Source organism: Aethalodelphis obliquidens, unplaced genomic scaffold (assembly GCF_003676395.1).
Source record: "Aethalodelphis obliquidens isolate GAN/ISIS:26980383/991018 unplaced genomic scaffold, ASM367639v1 scaffold15, whole genome shotgun sequence".
NCBI lineage: Eukaryota > Metazoa > Chordata > Mammalia > Artiodactyla > Delphinidae > Aethalodelphis > Aethalodelphis obliquidens.
The window spans coordinates 8,027,221-8,036,803 of NW_020837959.1; the positions used below are offsets into that span (position 1 = coordinate 8,027,221).

The 9,583-nt window shown below is 38.1% G+C and overlaps 1 pseudogene; it reads left to right on the forward strand.

The window, feature by feature from the left end:
* The first annotated feature begins 2,399 nt into the window (after positions 1-2,399).
* LOC113625514 (uncharacterized) lies at positions 2,400-2,510 on the forward strand (annotated as a pseudogene).
* Positions 2,511-9,583: the final 7,073 nt, after the last annotated feature.

Below are 9,583 nucleotides of genomic sequence, written 5' to 3' on the forward strand. Positions count from 1 at the left end.
ATACGTTGATTAGATTTTTGATTTCAGATACATTGTTGGAAAAAAGTCCACAGCTGACACAGCTGCTGATACTAAAGCAACTACATCTTCCAAAAATATTCACAAGAGCCTGAATAAGTCAACCTATAAGGATAATCACAATTTTTACACAATTGAAGATATAAAAGCTGTACATTGAGGAGGATTCTGGAAAATAGCAGAGTAGGAACCACCTGGAATCTGTCTCCCCACCTAGACAACAATTGCACCAGCAGAATCTATCTACTCTAACTATTTTAGAACTCTGAAGGCTTGAAACTTCCAGGGGGAAGCAATTAAAGGCATCCAAATTGGAAAGGAAAAAATAAAATTATCTCCATATGCAGATGATGTGATTTTATATGGGGAAAACCCTAAAGATTCCACAAAAAAAACCTATTAGAACTAGTTCAGCAAGGTAGCAGCATGCAAAGTTAACACGCAAAAATCACTTGCATGTCTGAACACTAACAATGAAAAATATGAAAAGGAAATCGTAAAAACAATTCAGTTTACTGGAGCATCAAAAATAAGAAAATACTTAGGAGTGAACTTAACCAAGGAAGTGAAAGGGTTGTGCAATGAATACTACAAAACAGTGCTTTAAAAAATCAATGAAGACATAAATAGAAGCACATCCCATGTTCATGTACTGGAAGATTCAATATTAAGATGTCAATACTACACTAAGCAATCTACAGATTCAATATAAACCCTATCAAAATTTCAGTGACTTTTTTTTGCAGAAATAGACACATCTATCTTAAAATTCATATGGAATTTCAAGGGACCCTGAATAGCCAAAACAATCTTGAAAAAGAACAAAGCTGGAGGGCTCATACTTCTTGATTTCAAAAGTTACTATAAAGCTACAGTCATCAAAGCCGTGCATTACTGGCATAAAGACAGACGTATAAAAAAGTGGAATAGAATAGAGAGCCCAGGAATAAACCCTCACATATCTGGTCAAGTGATTTTTGACAAGGGTGCCAAGATCATTCAATGGGGAAAGGACAGTATTTTCAATAAACGGTGCTGGGAAACCTGGATATCAACATGCAAAAGAATGAAGCTGGACCCTTATCTAACACCACATAAAAACATTAACTCAGAATGGATCTAATAGTTAAATATAAGACCTAAAGCTATAAAACTGTTAAAAGAAAATATAAGACAAAAGTAACTAAGAGGATTTTCTTGTTTAATTTTTTTAAAGGAAACTCAGAGCATTTAGCCCAACCTTATTAGTTTATTAAACAAACTCCACTGCATGCATTTCTGGGAACCACCTTTATTCGTCTACTTCTGTTCTACTCTTAGTATGTTTCTATTTATGTTCTGTTTTATTACATTGTATGTGTTTATGCAGCTGCAAAACTTTAGAAGTTATCTAAATACATGAACAAGGTATATTAGATAATGTTGGGCATTTACAAATTTCCTTAAGGATTACCCAGTTCAATGATTGGGGGTTTTTTTTCATCAATAAGCAAGAGAAGAAAAGAAGTTAAATGCAAAAAGTCAACTGATCATGTTTTTCACTTTATATTTTTAATTGAAGTATAGTTAATTTACGATGTTGTTTTAGTTTTAGGTGTATATATATAAATATATTCTTATGTTGTTCACTTTTGATTGTTGTGTCGTTAAATAGAAAATGTGTAATTCTGGCAGTGGCTTATGAAATAAAATATTTTCCTGCATTAAAGTAAACAGGATATTACAAAGGCATTGCTGTAGAATAGGGGCATATAACGGCAAAGAATTAAGAAAAGGCTATAATTAATGATTTTCTTTAGCCCTCTCTGTGCCACTCATCCACCATGAATGTCATGATTTTCTCATTTCACTGAGTTTAACAGGAAACCAAAATTCCTGAAAAAGCTGAGTTCTTCATCTTACCCCTTTCACTTTACGATTCTCTGAACAGCTTGGACAGTACAGTTTTGTTCACGTGGGAATATCCCCCAAGTCACAGAGGTTGAGATTTTGACCCATGCCTCTTATTTCACAGAAGAGATCCCACTGCACCTGGTGTACAAATTAATGTTTTTAAAGTCCTCACTCGCCAGCAAATGCATTAACTTCTTAAATTGTGACTGAGTCATTTCTTCGAAACTTTCTCAGAAAAATGCTGATCCTAACAGATTTGCTTTCAAAAAATTTGGATATGATTTCCATAACATTTTGAGGGCAAAATGCCAAACGCTCAGAACTATTAAAGATATAGAGCAAGCAGACGGACAAAAAATATTATCAGCTATAAAAGTCACCGACTGGGAGAGTTTCACAGTTAACTCTTGCATTTCTTCAGCTATGGGCTTATCTGGATCAGCTTCTTCAATAAATCTGATTATTCTTTGATCTTAAAAGGAATCACAGTGTTATTTGAATGGAGAGAAGATTGATATTTCACTTGTCATGGTGAAGGAGGTCCTGTGACTTTACTTAAGGCATCACCACCTGTGTGTTCTCATCAGGGTCTCTATTTCCTTATTTAGGTGATGGGTAAGCTTTGTGGACATTTATTGAGCCATCCCTTTATGCTTTGAATGCTTTTGATAAGTAAATTATAACCCCCCAAAATTATTAAATATTTTTAAATAAGTGATCTTGATAGAAATCTTTTAGGTACACACCAACCTGAGAGATGTACTGAATCCTGCATGTTTTGAAATTCGTATCAAATTTATTACAGGCAGTAATGATCTAGCGTATGGTTCACTTAGGCATCTTGTTTCCCTTCCTCTCTTTTCTTTAAACTACTTGCTACTTAGTGTATCCTCTTCCAGATGGACAAGAGAAGGAAAAATAAGATCAAAGTAACCTAAGGCTTTACTACCATACTGGGTGTACCAAAAGTCTCTCATTTTTGTAAAGGAGGTAAAATACATTTGCCAGGGAATTCCCTGGCAGTCCCGTGATTAGGACTCCGAGCTTTCACTGCCGAGGGTGCAGGTTCAGTCCCTGGTCGGAGAACTAAGATCCTGCAAACCTCGCAGCGTGACCAAAAACAAATAAATAAATAATAAAATATACTTGCCAAAGAGAAATTGGGTGATTATCAGTGGGATTCCATGATTCATTCTAACGCTCACTCATTTGTATGATACTCAAGAAGTATTCAGAAATAAAATCATGACACCTGTACAAAATCTTTTAATAATTTGTTTCATATTCAGATGTCCCATCAGTCACTCTGGGTTTCCCTTTTCCTACTTCAAATGCTGTACCAAAAACCTCTCCCCTCCTCGATTTGTTCTTCTTTTTTGGCTCGAGAAAGGATATGTCAGAGCTAATCAGTTCTTACCATGATCTTCACTCATTTGTACTTTGATTTTCCAGATTCCACCTCCTAGGGCACATGTCACATGGTCCCACGTGCTTCTTTTTATCTTCATGGGTTAAGAAATCTACCAGGGGTCAATCTGAGTGACGGTATATGTATTTTTCTAACCAAGGAATTCAATCTATGTGGGATTTAGGTCTACTTACAGGAAGTATGCATAAAATGCAATCAGTTGAAGTGTGTGCCTGTGTGTGTGTGTGTGTGTGTGTGTCTGTGTGTGTGTGAGAGAGAGAGAGAGAGAGAGAGAGAAAGAGAGAGAGGGAGGAAAGGAGGGAGGGACTTAAGGAGAGAAGCAGGGACAGAGGGAGACAGACAGAGCAAGCCCTGGAGCCCCGTTTCTTGGAGGCTGATCATGTCACACGTCTATTACACCTGCTAAATCCCCATTCAGAAGCTATTGACTTTACAGAGCACTCTCACTGATATCCAACAAAAACAAATTACAAACTTATTAAGCCTTCTACGTTCTATGGCTATAAAGCACATGGATGTATATCACCTCATGTGATCATTACAACCACCCTTTCATAAATGTAGGCAAACTCTCATTAACCTATCAATGCCATGGGAAAGAAACTTTTCAGTAAGTGCTTTAAAAAAAAAAAAGCAGTTACCATGGGAAGCATTGCTTGTAGTACAAAACCAATGGAAATGTCAAAAACTTTAACTGAAAATGTATAAAGTTGCTGAGAATCCTGTTTAAATGATTCCTCCTTATATTTTTTAGACTAACTTTTTTAAACCTAGCAAATAAAATACTGTTGACCCTTGAACAACACAGGTTTGAATTGCGTAGGTCCACTGACATGTGGCTTTTTTTTCAATAGTAAATACTGCAGCACTACACGATCCATGGTTGGTTGAATCCACGGATGTGGTACCATGGACATGGAGGGGCCCCCTATACAATGGACTAACACTAAGTTATACTCAGACTTGCAACTGCTCACAGAGTTGAATCCTCCGCATTGTTCAAGGGTCAACTGTAGACTAAAAGGTTCAAATCAAACCAACCACTGGGATTTTCAGAACATCTTCTACAATTAGAAATGTTTTTTTCTTCCTTAAGAACCTATGTTAATAGAGACATGATAAGGTTGGTCTGAACTATCTAGATTCATCTCACTCACACCATATTCACAGATTATTGATTCCTCCATTTTAGATTATTATTCAAAGAAATAATAAAAAATTCAACTCAATTTTAAGGGGGCAGTTCTTTAAGATGTGAAAGTTCTATTTTAAAATATGACCCTAGCTTTTTCCAGTGTTGTATGATATTTATCAAAAAAGGTGTCATAAACTGCATGAAAATTTAAACTGTGATGAATTACTTATGAGATTAGCAGATTTCAAGTATTAATGGACTAAATTAAAGTTATAACTTTGTCAACACAAAGTGCCTTTCACATATGTGATTAATAAAAGAAGCTATTTGGGACTTAATTTTTTTTTACTAGCTTTCCAGTGTTAGACTGTGAGATCCATATCACAAATATGATAGATATTCTTAATCAGTGATACTAGAATTCTCATTAGGTACTCATTAAACTCCTGCACCTTAGAATAACCTTGAGAAGTACATTAGACACTAATGAGTATATGCTTTCATTGTATAGCCCTTATTAATGATAATGGAATTTACATGCCTGCAGTAAGCAAAGACAGTATAGATAACTATAAAAATAATAGCAGTTAAAACTTCATACCTCAAGACTAAAATATGTATTTGTTTATTTGTTAAAATAAAACTCTCTGCATAAATATGGGTTAAAAATTAGTTAGAAACCTCCAGACATTTAAAAATACTTAAATGTTTGGAGATAAAAAATGAAAAACTGCCTGGATTTTTCAGAACAAGAATAATTTTTCAAAAACAAAGGAGTAGTTTTGGATTCTGTGAGATGTTAGTCAAGTTTCTCAACTTAGTTAATTAGCAATACCCTGATGAATGGATAAACCACTAATCTTACCACTGCCCTTTCTGATTTTTGTTTATTGTTGTTATAGTTTTTCTTATCGAAAATATGTCCATGCTCAGAAATGCCTTGCTGTCGGGAAAGACATTCTATAGGTCAAATTAAACCATGAGTCGGAGGTAATAAGAACCTGTCTATTTACTTCCTTTTGATTTTGAACACAAGTAGCTAAATCATTTTCATAAATTACTACGCAAACTATTTTTCAAGGTAATCTGCAATTGAGATTTCCTAAAACTTCTGATGGTCCTACTCATGAAATAGCATTGTCTTTCAGGAATTCCTTTTTCCTTGGTACCTAAATTGCTCTAATGTACTTAAATTCCATTTCTTCTTGAACCCTCTTTAGAGATGAGGAAAATAAGGTCACCATCTTGGAAGAGTAGAATCTTAGATCTGAAAGCTGTTGAAAAGATCAGTTAGCTGCCATATAGTAGCCATTCTTGCACATCGCTAGCACTGAGAAACTTAGTACTACAGAAGGGAGCTCGTTCCAATTGTTAAAATATTCTTTCTTTGAATTATCTGAAATCTACTCTGTGGGTAACTTCTGCTCCCAAAACCTAGGTCTGAAAGCCCAGGGGAATAAGTGTTAATTCCTCCTCTACATAACAGACCTCAAACACAATAAGGCTTGTTTCTGTGCTGATGTCTCCTTTTTCCCACTGAACATCCACAGCACCCTTGACCATTGCTTATGTAAGATCAGGTTCATTACCCACTGACCTCTGGCAGAGATGTTAGAGAGATGCTCTCCTGCTTCAGTAAGGCACCTAGAATTAATCAGTTTTCCTGGTGTGGGTTTAGTTGTGCTGAGTGCTGGGAGCTTATTATCTTCTATGAAAAGGATACCATTCTTCTATTAATGCAGCCTAAGATTACATTAGATCTTTCGCCAGCTTCATCACCTTGGGTCACCCTCCATGTCCGTGGTAATAACCAGAGGGAACTTTTAACACAGCATCTAATCTGCCCACCTGATCCCTTGGTCAAAGAGTAGTGCTTTTATACCTGGCTATCTGGAAACCTACATAAATGGGTCGTTAAAAACGTTGTAGTTTTTGAGCCACTAAGAAAGGGGACAAAAAGATTGTCCAAACACCTCTTCACTCATTCCTGTCCTCACAAATTCAGAGTTTAATATTGAGCCATAGCCTTGTGTCTGGCTGGGACAGACACTGGAATCTCAAGTCCCAGGTTTCTCCAATAATATAAGCAAATCACCAATAACGAACTGCACAGAGTAGTGTGATGACAATTTGTAGCAGTGATGTGAGAGCACAGACCAGGAACACCCAACTCAGCCTAAGTCAGATGAAGGGCAGGGAGGTGTCACGGAGCATCCTATTCTGACTTCAATTTTAGAGGAAAAGTGAAGGTTTTCATGGATCCCACTCATCAGTGCCTTAGAACAGTGCCTGGGCACTGAAAAATAAAGGAATGAAGGGAACTCTCCAGCGGTCCAGTGGTTAACACTGCGCTTTCATTGCCAAGGGCACGGGCTCGATCCCTGGTTGGGGAATGAAGACCCCACAAGACACGTGGTGCAGCAAAAAAAGGAATGAAAATGTAAAACAACACAAATTTAAGCGGTGGATGAGTTAATTAACTGATGGATGGATGGATTAATTAATTAGAAATAAAGAGCATTTCAGGCACTACGTGCCTGTCAGGAAGATGAGAGTGTAAACTAGTCATTGAGAGGTAAGTCGTTTGGTTAAGTTACGGCTGGTGTTTGTGCAGGTAGAACAAGAAATGGGACTAGAGAAGTGGGCAGTGGAGAGAGAAACGTGAGGGGAGTGACTAGACTTGGAAGAACCAGCTAGCATCATTCTTGCAAAAGTCCAAGCGGGAAAGAGAGAAGGGAAGAGAGGTGGGGACAGGTTTGAGCGATGCTGAGGAGCCAACAGATGTCAGAAGTAAAGGAGAGACATCATAATTCCTTCATTTCTTGCTTGGACTACTGTAAAGAAGAAGATGGCAATTATCAACCACAGGTAGAGCAGAGTTTGAAAGTGGGGAGGATGACAAATCCAGTTTGATTTGGATTAAATGAAAGAATGAAATAATGCCATTTGCAGCAACATGGATGGACCTAGACATTCTCATTCTAAGTGAAATCAGACAGACAAAGACAAATATCGTATGATATCGCTTATACATGGAATCTAAAAAAAAAGGCTACAGAAGAACTTATTGACAAAACAGAAAGACTCACAGACACAGAAAACAAACTTACGATTATCAAAGGGGAAAGGGGGCGATCAATTAAGAGACTGGGATTAGCACATACACACTACTAGATATAAAATACGTAACTAACAAGGACCTACTGTAGAGCACAGGAAAATATACTCAATATTTTGTAATAACCTAAAAGGAAAAGAATCTGAAAAAGAATACACATATACTGTGTGTGTGTGTGTGTGTGTATAACTGAGTCACTGTGCTGTACACCTGAAACTAACACAACACTGTAAATCAACTACACTTCACTAGAAATAAATAAAATGAAACAAATTAAAGATGGAGTATTCACAAAAGATGTTCCTGAGGAACTGACCATCCACACCCAGTCTCCAGTTGGGGAGAGAGGTCTAAACACAGATATCTGCGTCATCAGAGTCAGAGCTGAAGTCCTTGGTGTGGGTGAGACTGTCCAGGAAAAGTGCATAGTGCAGACAGAAGAATGCCAACGTCTGCAAACCAGACTTCAGAAAGTAGTGAGGAAGGTTTCCTCCCTAAGATGGAGGGACTGAATATATGTGTATGTTGAGTAACAAAGCCCAGCTGAGCAGAAGGTGAAAACAGGGAGGACAGAATAATTAATGGATCAAAGCTTCTAGCATTTATCTATAGCTCTGAAAAGTTCTCCTATCTTTCAGACTTTAATTATAAAATGAGAACTTTATTCCCAAAGAATACATTTTTCTAAGAAATCAGCTAACAGGTTGTTTTCTGAATTATTAATTATGTTTCCTTTAGTGTCTTTCTCACATTCAGGGTCTCCACTCAGCCACCTTCTGATGCTAAAATTCCTCTCCTGAACCTTCCGGAGAAGCTAAGGATGGAAAAGAGGCAGGGCCCAAACATGGGCCTTGAGATGGAGTTGGGGTTTGACTCTCTGTCAGGTAGGAAGCTCTAACCAGTAATATTCGGCTGCTCTGGACCGCAGCATCCAGCCTTTACCAGAAGGTACTGGTGTCCAGCAAGACACCTTGTGTAAGACCTCGGTTATGCAGAACCCAGGGACGCAGCTCGTTCTGGATAGCTGGATGGTTTACCAACCTGCTCCCCACACCCCATGACTTTTTGTGAGGATTCTTCCCTAAAACCTGTCTACAAATATTTCTATCTTTATTTCTGTTTCTTAGCATGTTATAGTGAAAATATAGAAGCCCTGAGGGGCATCCCCTTATCTTACCACCAGCAAAGTCACCAGCCTTCTCCGTATCTGTTCCCTGCCATCCTTCTTTATACCCTGGGCAAGTGCCTCAGATGGCATCAAAAACTACCCATGCTTTGTGCTCTGGACCCCATCCTCACTCACTCACCTTCACGAAGACTTTGCCCAGCTATTCTCAGAAATTATCCCATCTCTCCCCTCTCTTCTACATTCTTACCTTCTCCCTCACTACTAGAACTTTCCCCTTTAAATACAAATATACTATACAACTCCCACCTGACACTTAACATACAAATAAATACCTTAACAAGCCAAGGTCTACACTCGCCTCTATGCTGTAACCTCAAATGAGTGTGACTATTCCTGCTGCCTCTACCCTCACCTCCCATTTTCTCTACCACTGATGGTGCAATCTGCTGTCCAATTTTTCAACAGAATTCCAAGTGGATTTTTATTCTTTCCATAAACTGATCAAATCACGATCACCAGTGAGCCCCATGTTGGAAGATCCAGTGGTCCCTCTTCAACTGTCATGATAGTCGACCTTCCACAAACATCTGATTAAGGCAAACATCTTTCTTCTGTTGGTTTCCACAACCCTCTGAAGTTTCTGACTTACCTTACTGACTGCCCCTTCTTGCCTTCCCATTGTTCATTTCTCCTCCTCCTTGCACGATCTCCACTTTGATGTGTGTTACGAATCCTACACTCAACATCGCAAAATAGTTTGTCCTTTACACCCCAAATTCTCTCGATATTCCCCATGTCAGTAAACAGCACCGCCAGCCATCTGCACAGTTGCTCAAGTGCCTGCGAATCTTCCTTGAAGCC